The sequence below is a fragment of the Manacus candei genome, unplaced genomic scaffold, assembly GCF_025592945.1.
Source record: "Manacus candei isolate 608988 ecotype Guabito, Panama unplaced genomic scaffold, ASM2559294v1 h1tg000062l, whole genome shotgun sequence".
Classification (NCBI taxonomy): Eukaryota; Metazoa; Chordata; class Aves; order Passeriformes; family Pipridae; genus Manacus; species Manacus candei.
Genome location: NW_026138110.1, coordinates 1 through 18,470, shown reverse-complemented (window position 1 = coordinate 18,470; position 18,470 = coordinate 1). Strand labels below are relative to the sequence as shown.

The 18,470-nt window shown below is 55.2% G+C and overlaps 2 long non-coding RNA genes across 4 annotated transcripts; one reads left to right on the top strand and one right to left on the bottom strand.

The window, feature by feature from the left end:
* The first annotated feature begins 499 nt into the window (after window positions 1-499).
* On the top strand, window positions 500-15,148 carry LOC127478765 (uncharacterized). 2 transcript variants are annotated; one of them, XR_007907335.1, is made up of 8 exons: window positions 500-2,192; window positions 2,736-2,960; window positions 3,169-3,298; window positions 4,465-5,000; window positions 5,543-5,654; window positions 5,976-6,105; window positions 13,393-13,515; window positions 15,046-15,148. It is a non-coding gene; the product is annotated as an uncharacterized LOC127478765 (long non-coding RNA). The 2 variants fall into 2 exon arrangements; XR_007907334.1 differs by lacking the exons at window positions 13,393-13,515; window positions 15,046-15,148 and having other exon boundaries at window positions 2,736-2,847; window positions 5,976-9,212.
* Window positions 15,149-15,217: 69 nt separating this feature from the next.
* On the bottom strand, window positions 15,218-17,785 carry LOC127478766 (uncharacterized). 2 transcript variants are annotated; one of them, XR_007907337.1, is made up of 4 exons: window positions 17,674-17,785; window positions 16,971-17,110; window positions 16,444-16,867; window positions 15,218-15,328 (listed from the first exon to the last, which is right to left on the bottom strand). It is a non-coding gene; the product is annotated as an uncharacterized LOC127478766 (long non-coding RNA). The 2 variants fall into 2 exon arrangements; XR_007907336.1 differs by lacking the exon at window positions 17,674-17,785 and having other exon boundaries at window positions 16,971-17,345.
* Between the last annotated feature and the right edge of the window lie 685 nt (window positions 17,786-18,470).

Genomic DNA, 18,470 nt, shown 5'->3' with positions numbered 1-18,470 from the left:
AGGACAGGGGGGTTGCTGTGCTCTCTAGCAAAACTACTGCCCTTGGGATGTGCAGGGTGAGGAAATGTTGGCCCCGTGTGGGCTGGAGCAAAGGTGTGTGGGTGCCTGTGTGTGACAGCCGTGGGTGTGCAGGAAGGGGGTTCTGGTGCCATTGGAGCTGCCAGGGAGCCAAAAAGGGCACAGTTGTCTGAAAAAGGTGAAAGCTCTGTTGGCCTCTGTTGACACCTGCACCAAAGGAGCTGCAAATTTTCCCCCTCTTGGTTGCAGACTTCACAAAGCTCCCAGGAAAGGAAGTTTATAAGATTTCAACTCACCTTTATGCGAAAGGTTTCCTTGCTCTCTCAGCAGGATGTCGAGTGCCACCGTGTCCCTGAGGTCACCTTTTCTGCTGCTGGGAGAGCACCAGGTGGATGGGAAGGATCTGCAGGCAAAAGGGACTTGTATTTTCCTACAGCCCTCATAAGATGGACTTTGAGGGTACCATGGGTAATGTGCCAGTTCTCCTGGTGGAGTTTTTGCCTTCTGCTGTATTTGAACACAAAGAGTAAAACTAAAGTCAGGTCTGGTCTAGAGTATGTTACACTTGTGCAAAGATCCTTCCCTCTGTTTATTTTCTGTTCTGGAAAGCACAGTCTGGGATTCTTGGGCACTTCCTATTAACTGATACCATGAAAATAATATTGTACTGAAAGGGGAAAGGAGCTGTCTGTGGGAGGTCAGATGTCTTTGATAAAAACTTTATGTTTTTCACTCAGTAAGCTCTTAAAATATCTTAGAGCATGCAGGAATGCCTGGCTTCTAAAACTCACCAGCTGAGTCTTAGAGGTTCCTTTGAAGAGCTGTTTTCAGGCAGCAGAATTGGCCCCCAGGAGGGACTCTGTGCCTGCTCTCCCGTGGCTCCAAGGGATCTCTGGCCCTTCACGCCGGCACTGAGATTTTCTCGGGAAGGGCCTCAGATCCCCGGACCAGTCTGGGACACAGGCAAGATCCCCCTGCATTTTGAGACCAAATTGGGCCCCTGGAGGGACAGTGCTGTTGGTGCCCCCCGGGTTGGGGCACCCCGAGGACTCCAGCGTGCACCGAAAGGATTATTCGGGGAGATCCTCGGGGTGCCCGGCCCTGGGGAGCTCAAAGCAAGGTCCCTGCCATGGATTCAGGCATTGCTGAGAGTATCCCAGGGGTCCCTGTCCCTGCTAGACAGGGAGCTCTCTAATGGACTGCAATTGGGTGATAAAAGTGGTGCTCCAAGTGCCAAAGAAGTGTGGGATTGGGATTAAGAAATGAGCAGTGATGGTCCAATTGGCTGTTTTCTCTTGAGTGTAATGGTAAGAGCTGCAGGAGTGCAGGATGTGTGTTCCAGTCCCCAGCTTTTGGTTTGCACAGGTCCTGGTCAGACACATGTACAAGTTCCTCAGTCCTTAACCCAATAGAGGGAGAACTAAGGACTGGCAGTGTTAAGGTGATTGGTGTGACAGGGGTTAAACTGGGAAAACATTGGGGAATTCCTCAGTTTGTCTATTTGCCAGACTCACCCAAACCCCTACTCAGAGGTGGTTGACTGGAAAATTTGAGGCAGAAATTAAATGGGAAACTGTTGATATTGAAACTGTAATTGCTGAAACTAAATGTGTCAAAGCAGCAGCTCTTGTTGTGCAGGGAATAACTCCTGTCAGCAGCAAGGTCCCGACTGAAGTGGCAGCTGCAGTTGTTCCTGTGGTGTGGGCCAGTGGACTTCCAGGAGAGTGGAAGAGGGCAGAACCTGTAGGTATTACCCCTAATGTGGGATCTCTCCTGGTAAGGCAAACCCAGTATCCTTTAAAATCAGAATGCCAGCTTGGATTGGTTGCAGAATCAGCTGAATTTGCTCATCCTGGTTTGCTTGTAGGACGTGAATGCAAGAACCTGCCAAGAAAACCAATGGCCAAGATGACTGATGAGTGCAGGACCTGAGAGAAGCACCTTGAATGACAACCTTGAGCAGTTTCCAGTATTGGATTGAAAAGATGGCCTTTGCTGCCTCTCCCTGAGCAAGGAAAGCCAAGAAACGTTTGCTTTGGAAGGAGAGAATCTGGAAAGGGGGAAGGAAGAAAAGAAGCCCCCTGACTCCTCCCTGAGCCCCAGACAGCCCATGAAGTGCCTTGCTGGGAATGGTAGGACGGGGTGGACTCTGGATTGCTCCCTCTGGATGTGTGGTAAGACTGTTCTGCAAAGTTTTAAGAACAGCATGTAAAGCATTTGCTGCCTTGGATAGGTGGTGCAAGGGCAGCCTTTAAGCAGCTAAAGCATTCCCTGAGGAGAGCTCTGAGTCTGCCAGATGTCTCAGAAGTGTTGGAAGCATCTTTGGTGGGGAGGGCAAACAAAGGACAAGGTGTGCAGTGACCCCCCTGAGAAGGGACTTTGAGTTAATGGCATCCCTGCAAGTGAACTTTGTGGGCTGTTCCCCCTGGAGGGCAGGTGATAGTCCCAGCTACAGTGATGGGAAAAATAGTTAAAAGGGAGCCCCAAAAGCTGGAAATCCTCCTGGAGGCTCTTGGCCAACAGAGTTTCCTGAGTTCCCCCTGCAAGAAGGACAGTGATAGCTTTTGAGTGCTGGTAGATCCTTTGAATAGATAGCCTTGAGCGTGTCCTTGTTGCACCAGTAGGCCTTGTCAAAGCCCCTGTATTCCAGCAGATATACATATTGAAGTTTAAAATGGTCTTCCTTATCCTTTGTTGTCTTGAGGCTCTCCCCTCAGGAACTGCAGGAACTCCTGGTGCCGCCTGGGCCGATGGATTGGACGCCCCAGCCCCTCCGTTCCTGCCCAGCCACTGGGTCCGTGTCCAGTGGTGGCACTGCCAGCCCTGCAGGTGAAGTGGGAAGGGCCTTTCCAGGTCTTGTGGATCACATTTATAGCAGTTGACGTTGCAGAAAAAGGATGTTGGGTCTCTTCTTCTTGAGTTCAGAAAGCTCCTTTTGGTTGGTGAGCAGGACAAAGTGGATCCTTCAGAGTTCCCATCTGTGTTTGTGTCTCAACCTGTGTTAGGATTCAGGGCTGTAGCTGTTGTTGTCACTGAGGAGTCAAACTGTGCTTTAAATAATGAAACACTGGCCTAATGGCCAAGTGTCAGGAGAAAAGTGGGAATGATACCTGAGTGTTGAGATGTAACAAGAGCTAATCCTTTTTGCAGTGGGATGTAGCCTGGAAAGTGCACAGAGCTGAGCCAAGGGATTGAAAGGGAGCAACCAAGGGAGGTGAAGAAAGAAGGAAGAAGGGAAGTGAGGCAGCAGGCAAGCAGCACCAAGTTGCTGTGTAAGCAGGTGAGTTGTGTTGAGGTTCCTCAGGCAGGCACTGAGGACTTTGAGGGCTCCAGACAGAGCAGACCTGGGAAGGCCCTCGGTGAAGCCCCTTGGAGATGTTATAAGGGTAGGTGTGTATGGTAATAAGTGTTGGAAAATGCCCTGAATATTGAACAGGAATGCAGGGAAGGAAAATGAATCCTCCTGTGATACTGCCATATGAGCTGCAGTGGAGATAGCTCTGTGTTCCCTTTGGGAGCTGATTACCAGGGCCCCTGGTGGGCTGGAATAATTCAAGAGCATAGGAATAAAAGATGGCCTGGCTTCTAAAACTCACCATCTGAGTCTTACAGGTTTCTTTGAATAGCTGAGTTCAGGCAGCAGAATTGGCCCCCCAGGAGGGACTCTGTGCCTGCTCTCCCGTGGCTCCAAGGGATCTCTGGCCCTTCACGCCGGCACCGAGATTTTCTCGGGAAGGGCCTCAGATCCCCAGACCAGTCTGGGACACAGGCAAGATCCCCCTGCATTTTAGGACCAAATTGGGCCCCCCAGGAGGGACAGTGCTGTTGGTGCCCCCCGGGTTGGGGCACCCCGAGGACTCCAGCGCGCACCGAAAGGATTATTCGGGGAGATCCTCGGGGTGCCCGGCCCTGGGGAGCTCAAAGCAAGGTCCCTGCAATGGATTCAGGCATTCCTGACAGTATCCCAGGGGTACCTGTCCCTGCTAGACATGGAGCTCTCTAATGGGCTGTAATTGGGTGATAAAAGTGATGCTCCAAGTGCCAAAGAAGTGTGGGATTGGGATTAAGAAATGAACAGTGATGGTCCAATTGGCTGTTTTCTCTGGAATGTAATGGTAAGAGCTGCAGGAGTGCCAGGTGTGTGTTCCAGTCCCCAGCTTTTGGTTTGCACAGGTCCTGGTCAGACACAGGTCCATCTTGCTCAGTCCTTAACCCAAAAGAAGGAGAATGAAGTACTGGCAGTGTTAAGGTGATTGGTGTGACAGGGGTTAAACTGGGAAAACATTGGGTGATTCCTCAGTTTCCCTATTTGCCAAACTCACCAAAATCTCTGCTAGGAAGAGATGGACTGGAAAAGTTGAGGCAGAAATGAAATTGAAAACTGTTGATATTGAAACTGTAATGACTGAAACTAAATGTGTCCAAGCAGCAGCTCTTGTTGTGCAGGGAATAACTCCTGTCAGCAGCAAGGTCCCGACTGAAGTGGCAGCTGCAGTTGTTCCTGTGGTGTGGGCCAGTGGACTTCCAGGAGAGTGGAAGAGGGCAGAACCTGTAGGTATTACCCCTAATGTGGGATCTCTCCTGGTAAGGCAAACCCAGTATCCTTTAAAATCAGAATTCCAGCTTGGATTGGTTGCAGTAACAGCTGAATTTGCTCATCCTGGTTTGCTTGTAGAATGTGAATGCAAGAACCTGCCAAGAAAACCAATGGCCAAGATGATTGATGAGTGCAGGACCTGAGAGAAGCACCTTGAATGACAACCTTGAGCAGTTTCCAGTATTGGATTGAAAAGATGACCTTTGCTGCCTCTCCTTGAGCAAGGAAAGCCAAGAAACCTTTGCTTTGGAAGGAGAAAGTCTGGAAAGCAGGAAGGAAGGAAAGAAGCCCCCTGATTCCTCCCTGAGCCCCAGACAACCCATGAAGTGCCTTGCTGGGAATGGTAGGACAGGCTGGACTCTGGATTGCTCCCTCTGGATGTGTGGTAAGACTGTTCTGCAAAGTTTTAAGAACAGCCTGTAAGAATTTGCTGCCTTGGCTAGATGGTGCAAGGGCAGCCTTTAAGCAGCTAAAGCCTTCCCTGAGGAGAGCTCTGAGTCTGCCAGATGTCTCAGAAGTGTTGGAAGCATCTTTGGTGGGGAGGGCAAACAAAGGACAAGGTGTGCAGTGACCCCCCTGAGAAGGGACTTTGAGTTAATGGCATCCCTGCAAGTGAACTTTGTGGGCTGTTCCCCCTGGAGGGCAGGTGATAGTCCCAGCTACAGTGATGGGAAAAATAGTTAAAAGGGAGCCCCAAAAGCTGGAAATCCTCCTGGAGGCTCTTGGCCAACAGAGTTTCCTGAGTTCCCCCTGCAAGAAGGATAGTGATAGCTTTTGAGTGCTGGTCGATCCTTTTAATAGATGGCCTTGAGTGTGTCCTTGTTGCACCAGTAGGCCTTGTCCAACTCCCCATATTCCAGCAGATATACATATTGAAGTTTAAAATGGTCTTCCTAATCCTTTGTTGTCTTGAGGCTCTCCCCTCAGGAACTGCAGGAACTCCTGGTGCCGCCTGGGCCGATGGATTGGACGCCCCAGCCCCTCCGTTCCTGCCCAGCCACTGGGTCTGTGTCCAGTGGTGGCACTGCCAGCCCTGCAGGTGAAGTGGGAAGGGCCTTTCCAGGTCTTGTGGATCACATTTATAGCAGCTGAAGTTGCAGAAAAAGCACCTGGGGTCTCTTCTTCTTGAGTTAAAAAAGCTCCTTTTGATTGGTGAGCAGGACAAAGTGGATCCTTAAGAGTTCCCATCCATGTTTGTGTCTCAGCCTGTGTTAGGATTCAGGGCTGTAGCTGTTGTTGTCACTGAGGAGTCAAACTATCCTCTAAATAAGGAGACACTGGCCTAATGGCCGAGTGTCAAGAAAAAAGTGGGAATGATACCTGAGTGTTGAGATGTAACAAGAGCTAATCCTTTTTGCAGTGGGATAGAGCCTGGAAACTGCACAGAGCTGAGCCAAGGGATTGAAAGGGAGCAACCAAGGGAGGTGAAGAAAGAAGGAAGAAGGGAAGTGAGGCAGCAGGCAAGCAGCACCAAGTTGCTGTGTAAGCAGGTGAGTTGTGTTGAGGTTCCTCAGGCAGGCACTGAGGACTTGGAGGGCTCCAGACAGAGCAGACCTGGGAAGGCCCTCGGTGAAGCCCCTTGGAAACCTTGTAAGGGTAGGTTTGTATGGTAATAAGTGTTGGAAAATGTCCTGAGTATGGAATAGGAATGCAGGGAAGGAAAATGAACCCTCATGTAATGCTGACCCCTCCCATCAGCTGCAGTAGAGACACCTCCATGTGCCCTTTGGTAGCGGATTTCCAGGACACCCGTCGGGCTGGGATCATGGCAGGGTGTTGTAAGCAAGGAATGTCTGGCTTCTAAAACTCACCAATTTAGTCTTAGAGGTTCCTTTGAAGAGCTGATTTCAGGCAGCAGAATTGCCCCCCAGGAGGGACTCTGTGCCTGCTCTCCCATGACTCCAAGGGATCTCTGGCCCTTCACGCCGGCACCGAGATTTTCTCGGGAAGGGCCTCAGATCCCCGGACCAGTCTGGGACACAGGCAAGATCCCCCTGCGTTTTAGGACCAAATTGGCCCCCTGGAGAGACAGTGCTGTTGGTGCCCCCCGGGTTGGGGCACCCCGAGGACTCCAGCGCGCACCGAAAGGATTATTCGGGGAGATCCTCGGGGTGCCCGGCCCTGGGGAGCTCAAAGCAAGGTCCCTGCAATGGATTCAGGCATTCCTGACAGTATCACAGTACAACTTCCTTAATCCTTAACACAAGAGAAGGAGAATTAAGGACTGGCAGTGTTAAGGTGATTGGTTTTACAGGGGTTAAACTGGGAAAACATTGGGGAATTCCTCAGTTTCCCTATTTGCCAAACTCACCCAAACCTCTGCTAGGAGGAGATGGACTGGAGTCTCTGATCTCCTGGGTAGTTGTTCTGCATGATCTGGTAGCCTCTGGGATTAGACTGGACTGGGCAGACAGGGAGCAGTTTGTCCTGTGGAGCTGGGCTGGGTTTGTTCAGGATGCCTTGGGAGGCAGGGCTGGGGAGGCTCCTCTGTTGGCTGTAGTGGTGGAAGGCTGTAGCAGCAGGGCTGGAGCCTTCGACCTCCTGCTCCCCCCGTGAGCCCCGATGGGACCGTGCCCTTGGCAATGGAGGGCCCCCATTGCTGAGCCAGCGGTTCCGGGGGCCAGGAGGGATGGGATCAGGATGCCGAGCTCCGCCCAGGGCCAGGGCTGCCAATGTTCAACCATGGAGGGAACTGAAAGCAGAGTGAGATGGAGGCCAAGCTCCAGCACAGGGATGGGCGAGAAAAGACCCTGGTCCTCAGGTGGAGCTTTGAATTCCCTGGAAAAATGGATCCTGTCAGATGGTTCAGGCCCTTGTGGGTGCTGGAGTGGAGGCCTCTGTGATTTATGGTCACCCTAAATAGTTACAAGGAGAGCAAGTTCTGACTGCAGGATGAGGTGGCAAACAAAGTGAAGTGGTCCAGAGAAAAGCTGAGCTTAAAATTGGTCCTGTGCCAGAGCAGCCTCGTGCAGTGCTTGTTGCTGTCCCTGAGTGTCCCATTGCAGTGGACATTTCCAAGGGTGCCTTGTGCTGGGGAACACTGGGACAGTTCCCTTTCCCTGGGCAGGGCAGGCAGGGCACGTTTCCCCCCTCGAGGGTGGCTCCACAGTCCCCCCCTGTGCCCTGGGAGCGTGGCAGAACACCTGGACCCACTGTCCTTGCCAGAGAGGGCACAAGGGATGGTTGGATGGGTGAGGGAATGGTTCAGGGAGTACAAGCACCATTAGAGTGAGTAGGGCAGCCCATGGAAAGGAAGGGGGGAGTTAATCCAGACAAAATTCAAGCACCTGCCCAACCTGTGGTGTTTTTAGGAACTCAGAGGCATTGTGGTCCCCAGGAAGTATTGCCCAGGACTAGGCAGGAGACTTCAGGCTTTGTCACCCCCAGAGCAAGGTGGAAGCCCAGCAGTTTATTGGTTGGTTTGGCTTTTGGTGACAACAAGGTCCTCCTTTGGGACCAATCCTTGGCCTGGGCCATAAAGTCTCAGGACAGAAGTGTGAGTTTGATTGGGAAACGAGCAGCCAGGAGAGTTGGAAACAGCTCAGGGAGCAATTCAACAGGCTCTGGACTTGTGGCCAATATGAGCTGGAGAGGGGGAACTGAAGGTTCCTGCCAGTGCTAATGGTGCCAATTGGAGCCTCTGGCAGAAGTAGGGTAGTGTAAGGGGGGTACTTTTGAATTAGATGATCAATGGAGCATAGAGGCATGAGAAAGAAATCCTATTAGGATGTGAAACCAGCTAGAGTCTGGTACAATGTAACTTCATGGCACAAGCTAATTGTAAGGTCCATTGTGCTTTTCAGCAAGTCAGCCTGATATCCCCTGTTATCAGAGCTGAGTTCTTCCTTGGTTCTGCTACATCTTGCAAGGTAGGTACATCTACCCTTGAAACACCATGGGAGAGGTCATAGATAGGGGTGAGAAGGATGATGGTGAGAGGAAGATGATGTGGGCAGGGGTCGCTGGCCCCTTGCCCTCCAAGTAGGGCAGGCCCAGACTGTTGCCATCAGGCAATGCTCAGGCGGGGTTTGGCTGCCATTCAGGCCTCCCCTTACACTGCGTCCTGGCCCTACGTGGTGTAATGTGGGGCTGATAAAAATGGGCTGTCAGGACTGCTGAGCTGAGCGATCCTCATCCTGCCACCGAGCCTGTGCTGCTCCGTGGGGACGCCCGCGAAGGGATGGGCACCGACCAGCTGCTGCAGATCCTGACAGCCCTGCCTGTCGGGGGGGTGGGCACAGGTTAGTGAGAGGAGGCAACAGAGAAAGAAGACTTTAAATATCCTTTAGTGTCCCTTTAATACCCTTTATTTAGTGTTCATAATATTTCCCCTTTAATTTCCCCTTTTACTAACCAAATATCGTGTTAATAGTTATCCATAATATTGTGTTAAGATTCTTTTTGGTATCCCTTTAATTCCCTTTTTACTAGTTAATATTATACTGTATTGAATGCTGTTCTTAGTATTTGTTTTAATGCCACATGATAAGGCAGTTCATTTGTATCCTTTTTTAACTTTTGATTCTCTTTGCTAAGTTTATTATTATTATTATTCTCACTGCAATAAAGATATTTTGTGTGTTTGAATGTTTGTGGCACTTGTCCTTATTTTGGGCATGTATCCTAATGAACTGTTACAGGTAGGAAGGAAGTGCCCTTGATTTGGGAACAGGAAGTTACTGGAAGCCAGCCCAAGATAGACCCTGTTGGAGAAGCAGCTCTGAGTATGTTCTTGGGCTTTAGTGGGAACTTAACAAATGATAAGAGGGCCTGAAATCCCCCTAAGGCCTTGGGTACAAAGCTCCTCCAGGATGCACAGGCCAGGCCCTGCTCAGGAAGGCAGCACCATGGAATGGAGATGGTGGATCCAAGCCAGAGCCAGAGCAGGGGTCGGGGCAGGAGCGAGGCCTCGGGAGGGAGTTGCCACCGGCCCTGTGGTTGAGGCAACAAGTGTAGATCCCCTGGACAGTGAGCACAAATCACTGGGAAATGGGGAAAAGCCCCAGAGCAAGTGCTGGGAGCAGAGGGGGAGCATGCATGGCTCACTGCTGGGTCAGCCACATCTGTCAGTGGGAAGCACTTTGGGAAAGCAGGAGCTTATAACCCGTGCCAGAGCGAGTTGGAAGTCACGAAGGGGGGAGGCAAAAGTAGTCCATGTGCTGAGTGAGACACTGTACCTGTGGGAATGAAACAGGAAGAACTAGGGCAGTGTCAGGTTTGTAGGGATTTGGGGTCAGTTGGCAGTGGTTTGGCTACTTGGCTCCCAGGTGCCACCATCACGGAATTAGTGATTAAATGCAGACAAGGAAAATGGGAATATGTTCCTGTGAATAAATGTTAGTGGAGGGAATGACATTGCCATGTTTTAGCTTGATATCTTACAGAAACTGTGGATCCTGGCCATCCTCAGAGCCCTTGTGGTCCCTCTGGGCGATGCTGTTGGCCCGGGCAGTTCCCTGGAAAAGGTGCCTGGGTGGGGTGACTTGGTTTGATTTGGATGGAGATGGAAAAGCAGCTCCAAAACAGGCCCCCAGGACAAGGTGACCCGGGAAGCAAATGGCCCTTGCCCAGGGGTCAGTCTCCCTTTGTGCCCGGGGGGACTCTCTGGCAGGGCCGGGGTCTGTCGGGCTCATTGTGGGGGCAGCTGTTGGTGCCCTCAGTGGGGTTGGATGGATGTGATTCCAGGGGCTGGGAGCACTGTGGCCATGCAGGGCTGGAGTTTCCCTTACGGTGCTGGGTCCGGGGGGTCTCCCTGGCATCGTTGTCCCCCTGGGTGAGCGGTGCCAGTCCCAGCCACAGTGTCAGAGCAGCAGGGCCATGCCCTGGGCTCTGCCTGCTGGGCTGTTCTGGGTCAGTGCTGCCAAAAGAGCAAAGGGATCAGCTTGGGCAGGGGATGGCACAGTTTGGCATCATCCTCCCGAGGGGAATATTGGTCCAACTGTTGGGTACCTGCTGCCTGTGTCCTGCAGCCCAACATCATCAGGATAACAGAATTCCTTTCCCCACTCTGATTCCAGTGCTCCCATCTTGCCCCTGGCACCGAGGCTGGGAGGAACAGGAGCTGGTATTGGATTTGTAGGCAGTGGAGACATGGAATTGTTTGGTAACCAATGGCAAAGAGCTGGGCCAGGTGTATCCCGAGTGCTGAATTTAGGGGCACAAGGGATGCCCACTGTATTTACCCCCCCCTTCACTCCAGAATGTGATGGGGAGTTTGGGCAGCTCTCTGATGGTTCCCCAAGATGTAATTATTGTGCACAGGGGAACACCAGTAACTTAGGAACTGGGCTGAGTGCACATGACATGGTGTGTATATTGTAATACAAAGAAATGAGGCACAGAAGGACTTAATGAGTAGCAGTGAACTGATCTGGAGGACTGTATTCACATCCTGGATTGCAAAAATTAACTGGATTTTGTCTTCTCCTGAATTGCTGCAGTGCACCGACTGATATCGTGCTGGAAAAATAACACAATTCAATGTAAGTAAACCAGGGGATTTTTGTATGCAAGTGCAAATTATTGCCCTGCAAATTTGAAATAAGACTTGACTTGATCACCAAATGCAAACAGTAACTATAGGGGTCAATTAGTGATCTTTGGGAATCAGGTAAACAAGTCACTGTTCACCATTGTTGGGACCTATTTACAGGATTCTCACCACCTGCTACAAAGTTTTTGAACACTTTAATCCATCCACTGATCACAGTAATTATACTGATTTTATGAACAATATGCAGTTGTTGTCTCTGGGATCAACTAGAAGAAGTTGTTTAAGGGCTGCAGGTGCAGTGGGTGTGTGCTGGGCCAAGGCAGCCAAGGTGTGTGCAGCTGTTCCGTGCCCTCCACCCTTGGCCCCGCCGGGGCGCCTGCCCAGCGCTCCAGGGGTGGCCAACGGGGAGCTCACGGAACCTGCCCGTGCCCACGGCCCCACAGTGCCAGGCCTGGCCTAAAGCCGGCTTTGTTGGGCACAGCCTGGCCAGCGGGACCCCCTTGGAGCCGCCCCGCAGCCTCCCCTGGGGTGGAGGCACCCGCAGGAATTGTCCCGGGGCCGGAGCCTGCGGGATCGGGATCGGCTGCCCCGGGGCTGCCGTGTGGGCTGGGGGGGAGCGGAGGGGGCCGTGGGGGAGGCATTTCTGCTGAGCCACAGTTCTGCCTTGCTCATTTCCTTTTGTATCCCCTAAATCTGTATCCCATGTGTTGGATTGGGTTTGTTCAAACTGTTCGTTATTCCATGACTGGTGAGGAGTTGTTTTCTGGAGTGCCCTGCCTGTCAGCAAAACACCAGGGCCAAAGGATCTGGGCAAGTGCAGCACTTGGAAGAGTCAGGAATACTTGAAAATGCACCAGTTCTGGTGAAGCTCAACTGTGTAAAACATTTATGGAGCTAAAATTCCAATTCCACAGCCTTGAGCTGTTGGGTCCCAAATAATAGTGAAGAGAGAGGCAGAAACTCCCACTGCTGCTGGGGCTGAACTGTCTGCAGTGAACGGGCAGGACTTGGCCCTGATGCCTGAGTGCTCTCCAGTCCCCCAGGATGGATCCCAGCTGTCAGCCCCTGGCTCCATAACTTGAGAAGAGGGTGTTCCTGCAAGCCCAGCTGCTGGGCTGGTGGTCCTGGGGGCACCTCGGGCCTTGGCCTCCTGTGAAGGTGTTCGTGTTGCAGCTCAATAAAGTCCCTTTCAGTGGTGATTGTGTCATTTTTGTGTCAGTTCTTCTCCCCTCTTGCCCTGCCCCAGTGGCTGCATCACTGGCTTGTGCCTAAATGAACTCTTCCCCTGCAGCAGTTCCCTGCTGCTCCCAGAGATGGTGGAGCTGAGGCCTCTGAGCAAAGGGAAAAAGGATCCATCCAAGCCCCCTGCATTCCTCCAGCTTACCCTGTTTACTGTTCCCATCCCTGCTGGACACCCAGCCTGTTCCCAAACAACCCCTGTTCCTGTTCTCTCTCTGTGTCTCCCCTCACAACTCCCCTCCTCTCATCTCCAGCTGCCCAGGCCCCTGTTTTTGAGGGGCATTCCTGGGCTGCTGCCCCCCCATTCTTTATAAATGAGGTGCCAAGAGCCCCAAGTGCAGAGAGGTCTGCAGGGAATCAGTGCCAAGAGCTGCCTGTGCCTGCCTGTGTTCCTGCAGTTCTCCTTCCTGTTCTCCCCTGGGCTGGAGAGACCTGCCTGCCCTGGGTTTATTGGGGCAGAGGGATGGGATTACATTGGTGCAGAAGGGATGTTCACAGACATGTTTTCTGACAGGCAGTGCCATTTTCCTTTGGCCTTTCCCAAGTTTTCCCAAGTGCTGCCCAGCACGGGGATCCGTGTGCTGGGACAGTGATTGGCAGCAGGAAGGGGAGCCTTGGCCTCACCTGCCCAGCTCAGGTGGGTGGCACAGAATGGGGGTGGGCTGGCAAGGCATGAACACATTTCTGAGTTCTGGAGTGCCTTGAAACCTTTCCCTGTCAGGTTTCTCTCCCTCATTTCCTGGGGTCCATCATCCCAGATGTCTCTTCCTTAGTCCTAAGTCCAATGGCAGAGGATTGACTGACTCCCAAGGGGGGTTTGGAATGAAAAGGATTCTGCTCAAATGGGGCAAGGAATGTAGCAGGAAAGATGACCCTCCTTTTATTGCCTGAAGTAGAGAGGAATAAAAATGCCACATTTTATTTGTTGTCCCCCCTGGATTTTTCTTGGCTAAAACTCTCCAGTGAGCAACTGAACAGAAGGGTGAAGGGCAGGAGCCTTTGACTTGCCCAGTGCCCTTAATTGCCTTGTTCTCCTCTCTTCCAGGCCAGGCCAAAGCCCTGATCCAGCCCAGCTCTGCCAAGTGCCCTGGGCTGGGAGCAGCCAAAGGCAAGAGGCTGCAGCCCCGCCGGCCGGGCTGGGGGCTCCTGGTGCTGCCCGTGGGGTGGGGTAAGTCAGAGGGACACCTTTCTCTCCTCCTGGTGTTGGCATTTGCTCCCTGGGCAGTGGATGTGTAAGGAAGGAGGGAGTAGCAGGGAAGGGCAGTATTTCCAAACTGTCTGAACGTTGTCCCCAGGTTTGGGATGGAGCAGCCATGGGGGTGGTTGGGTTTGGCCTGGGCCGGTCAGGATCAGCCAGAAAGGACCCACCAGACCCTGAACCCTCACTGGACATGTCCAGCCCCTCAAGTCATTAATTTTCAACATAGGAAAAAGTATTGGTACTTGCTTCTGATCTGTGGAGAATTTCCTTTGGAATGATCAACACAAAGCATCTCTTTGGGTCTTTTGTTTGTTTGTTTGTTTGTAATTTCCTCTTTGGCTTCAATGAGTTTGGTGTGCTCCTGTTAAGGAAGTAGCCTGTTTTTATCTTGAAATTTGGGGTGGTTTGGTTTGTTTAGGGTGGTTTTTTCCCCCACTGACTTGGGCCTTCTGTGCATAGTCCGTGTTGTCCTACGGGACTGTTCTGCTTCTGGGTCAGAGAGAGAGAAGGGAAGTGGCTTTTCCTCATCTGGAATGTTTCCAAGCAGAAGTGGGGCATCGTCCTGCCCCTCCCCAAAGCACTGCAGGCACCTGGGAGTAGCTCAGGGCTGGCCCAGTTCTCTGAGACAGACCCATGGGGGAGAGGTTTAAGTATTAATCACATCTCTGGTGTCCCTTGGTTGCAAAGATTGGGTTCTACAGTCCCAGAGTGTTAAGGAAAACAAGGAACTTCTGTTCTTCCTGGCAAACCTTCTGCTATTGCTTGTGCAGTGTTTGAGTTTTGTTGTCTGAGTTCCTGTCCAGGATCGTTCTAAGAGAATCTGTTAGAAATTTAGAGGTAGGATTAGAATTTGGGTCTGTTGCCTACCCAACTCCCCCCAAATCCTGATGGATTGGAGTGATGAGTGCTCTCAGCCCAGGTTATTTCTTATTATTGTGTGGCTTTCCCTCAGCTGTGGGTGAGGAATTGTGCAAGCAAGGCCTGTGTGCCCGTGGGTGTCTCCCGTGGGTGTCCATGTGGCAGGGCTGGGACAAGGACTCGTGCAGGGACCCAGCTGGCACTGGAGCTGCTGCCATCCTGAGCCACTGCCAAGGGCTGGGGAGAGACCATCTGGGAGGCTGTTCCCGGGATTCCATTGGAGCTGGATCTCCCTCCAGCTGCAGCAGCCAGGGGAGGGTTCTTCCTTGGGCAGCCCAGTGGCTTCTGCTCAGGCTGGCCCAGAGTGGGGCTGGGGCAGGTTCTCCAGGGAACTGGAGCCAGCCCTGAACAGGGCTCTGGAGAGCAGGAGCTGCAGGGACTGAGGTTTGCAAAGCTGGGCTGAAGTTTGTCAAAGCAGCAGAACATTCTCATTCCTGTGGGTTTGTGGAGTCCGTGTTGGTGCCCAGGAGAACTGGGTCAGACTGGGTTTGTGGTCTGAGAGCTGCCCCCCTAAATGTGGCAGGCTGTGTGTGCTGGCAATGAAGTGCTATCCCAGAGGCTGATGGTTTCTGTCTCCAGGGATGCCCAGGACGCTGCTAATCCCCAGGGATCTGCTCTGGGTCCAGGCTGTCCGTGCTGGAGGGCCCTGGTGGCTGCAGTCCCTGAGCCCGCAGAGACAGAGGGAGCCCCGGCCCGAGTGGCCTTTGGCCCCTTGTCCTGAATTTGGGGTGAGCCTGGGAGCGTGTGGAGGGTGAGAGTGAGGGTTGTGCTTCCAATGCATCATCCCTGGGAAGATCCTGTTGTTCCAGAGCGCTGGGGACAGTTTGGGCTTGGCAGCTTCAGAGCTGGGTTGGAGCAGCCCCTGAAAAGAATCAGGAGAGTGGAGGTTTGTCCCAGTGGTGCTTTCACACCCCACTGGACAGGCTGGGCTTTGTGTTTGAGGTTGTCCTGTATTTGCACTGCAGATAATGTGCCCTTCCCAATTCAGCCCAGCAGATCCCAAGGGCTCTTATGGGAATATTTGTTCTTTCCTTCCCTTTGGAATAACTTCATCTCCAAACTGCCATGAGCAATCCTTAATTTCTCCTGAAGAAGACCAAGTGTCAGAGGCAGTTTGCCAAGGAGCCCAGAAGTGTCTTTGGAGCAGAGAGTGCTGCCAGCTGCATGTGCCTGTCCCCAGCCTGGCACTGCCCACAGGGACACACTGGGCACTGACCATGAGAGGGAACAAACCCACTGCCTGCCAGAGGGTTTGTCCTGGGCCACTCAGGCCTACGGCAGGAATTGGACTGGGCAATTGGGGTGGGCGGGACACACGTGGGGGGCGCGGGGGAGCTCTGGGAGGTGGGCCCTGGGAATGGCTGCCCGCGCTGCTCTGCAGCCCCGCCGTGCCGACACTGCCGAGTGCCAGCTGGATTCTTTGGGTCCTCCTGGGCTGGCGCTGGGGCGTGTCCAGGGTGAGGCATCTCAGGGTGCCCGTCCAGAGCAACCCCCGGCTGAGGAGCCGCGGGCAGCCCTTTCCCCGTGCCCACCCCGGTGCCCGTGGCCGGTTCCCCCCCCCTCGGATGTGCGTTTGGTGGACGAGCCCTGCTCGGGAGACAAATCCGTCTTGTGCCCGATGGAAGCTCTGGCCCGGGGCTGCTCCATCCCGGCTGCCACGGCCTGTGCTGGGAGTCCTGCGGCTGCGGGCGGGATTGCCTGAGCTCCGGACGCTCCGGACCGCCGGGAGCCCCGGCAGGGCAGTGCAAGGCACAGCTCATCCATCCCCTGGCAATAGGAAGCCCAAGCAGGGCTGGGTCACTCTCTGTCGCTCCGGCCTCCTCCCGGCCCGCGTTCCCTGCCCAGCTGGGACTGCCCAGGGAGCCCCGAGAACATTCCTGGCGGGAAGCAGGAGCCGCCGAGGGCTCCGTCCAACTCCGGACCCGAAAAGCGGCCCCCACATGAGCCCACCTGGCATTTTGGGTTCCGAAGGCTCACCTGGAGGAGACGCCCCCCCGCAGGCGGGACCAGGCGGCGACACTGGAGCAACGCCTTGGCCTCGGAGCGAGGGATCCCTCCCGACTCGGTTGGCTCCTTTATCCCTGGAAATGAGCTCGGACGTCACACGAGCACCTTTGCAGCCGTTGGGGGAATCCCGGACAGGGCCGGAAAACCTCCCTGAGCAGGGCAGTGATGAATTGGTGCCCGTCGCCAGCCGGGCACAGCCCAGCCGGCCGCGCTCCCTCCGGCCCGTGGCTGGGAAGGGGGGATTTAATGCTGCAGAGATTTAATAAAAGCAGATTTCCTGACTGTATTTGCCTGCGGTCCTTCCCTCCTTTGACTCGCGCGGCAGCGTCCGGTTGGAGCGTTTCTTGGTTTCCTCTCCTGTAGCCGTTTCCGTCCTAGGCAGGACCTTCCCCGCCTGCAAATAAAGATGGGGGATTTTTAAAAAGCAGAGGGTTTGCCCCGGGAGGGTACGAGTTGCCGAGGAAGCGGGGGAGAGGAAGGAGAGCCTCAGGTCTCACCTGGCAGGTGTCAGATGAGCTGCCCCTTCTGGATGGCAGGGCAAAGAACTGCTGTGGGCAATTGCCCAAGTTCCGCAGGCAGAGCTGGGAGCAGCCTGTGCCCGACCCGCGGCACGGTCAGCGCCAGCTCCTGGGGCCGCCTGTGGACGGACACAGGGACAGGGGGACAGACGGGCAAGCTCTGCTCGGGGTCCCGGAGCACGGGAGGAACGAGGGAGCGGCTGGCCCCGTTCTTCCCTGCCCCGGCAGGCCCCGGCTCCCCGCGGCCGGAGCGGGCCCGTGGCCGGAGCCCCGGCGGGCCCCAGAGCCCTCGTTCCCGGGGGGCCCTGCGGGCGGGAACCTCCCGGGGTGTTAAGGAAGGGGGAGGCGGGCGATGTTCTTAGGTGTGGGGGGTGTGCGATGTCCTCGGGGGTGCCCGAGCGGGAGGAGCTCCGATCCCGCTCGGGGTGCGGGTGGCGCTGCGAGCCCGGAGGGGGATCGGGGGGTCCCGGGGCCGGCTCGGCGTGTCACCGCACCCCTGCCGGTCCCGGCCCGGGTTCCACGTCTGTACGAGGAAAGCGCCGCCGTTCTCCCCCAGCCGGGCCCCGGCAGAGCCCCGGCCCGAGCGACCCTGCCGAGCTCGGCCCCAGCGCCCACCCCGCAGCGACTCCGGCGATGCCGATCCCCGTACCGCTGCCGAACCCCATCCCAGCCCCAAGCCAACCTCGGTCCGCCGGTGCCGTCCCCGCTCAGCGCCCCGAGCTCGGCGCAGCGCCGGGAGCAGCCGCCGGGCCGGGACTCCGGCCCCGAGCGCCGATCGCTCCCGCAGCATCCCGGGACGAGCTTCTTCCACAAACGCGGGGCGACCGCGGCTCTGCCGGCTTTAAACGCCGCGGGCGGGGCGGGGCCGGGGCGGGGCCGGGGCGGAGCGGGGCCCGCACAGGTGTGCGAGGCGGGGCCCGGCCAGGTGCGCGGGGCGGGGACGGGCAGGGGGCGGGTCGGGGCGGGGGTATTTAAGCGCCGGAACTCGCCCCCGCCGTTATTTGCTCGGGCAGTGCGCGGGGAGGCAACATCGCCGCGGGAGCCTCTGGCTCCCGCGGCTCTTTTTCTTTGCTTTTGCTTTTCCCTTTTCTTTTACTTTGTTCTCGTTCCTTCGTCCCCTTCCTTCCCCCCCCTCTCTCTCCCCCCTAGCCCCCCCCCCCTCCCTCCCTCCCCAACCCGCTCGTGCCCTGCGCCCCGTCCCTGCCCCACAGGGGTAGCCCGATGCCCTCCTCTCTCCCTGGCCGCCCAGCCGGCCTGGCCTCGCTCCCTCTCCGGCCCCTGCTGCACACCCCGACCCGCCCTGCCCTCCTTCCCGCCCCTCCGCCCTGCCCGTCCCCGCACGCCGCCTCCCCCCGGCCGCTGTCGCTGCCCTCCTGCACAGCCCGGCCCCCCCGTCCCGTCCGGTCTGCCCCTGCTCCCCCTCGCTGCTCCTCTGCACAGCCCGACCCCCCCCCGTCCCTCGCTCCGTCTTTGCTCCCC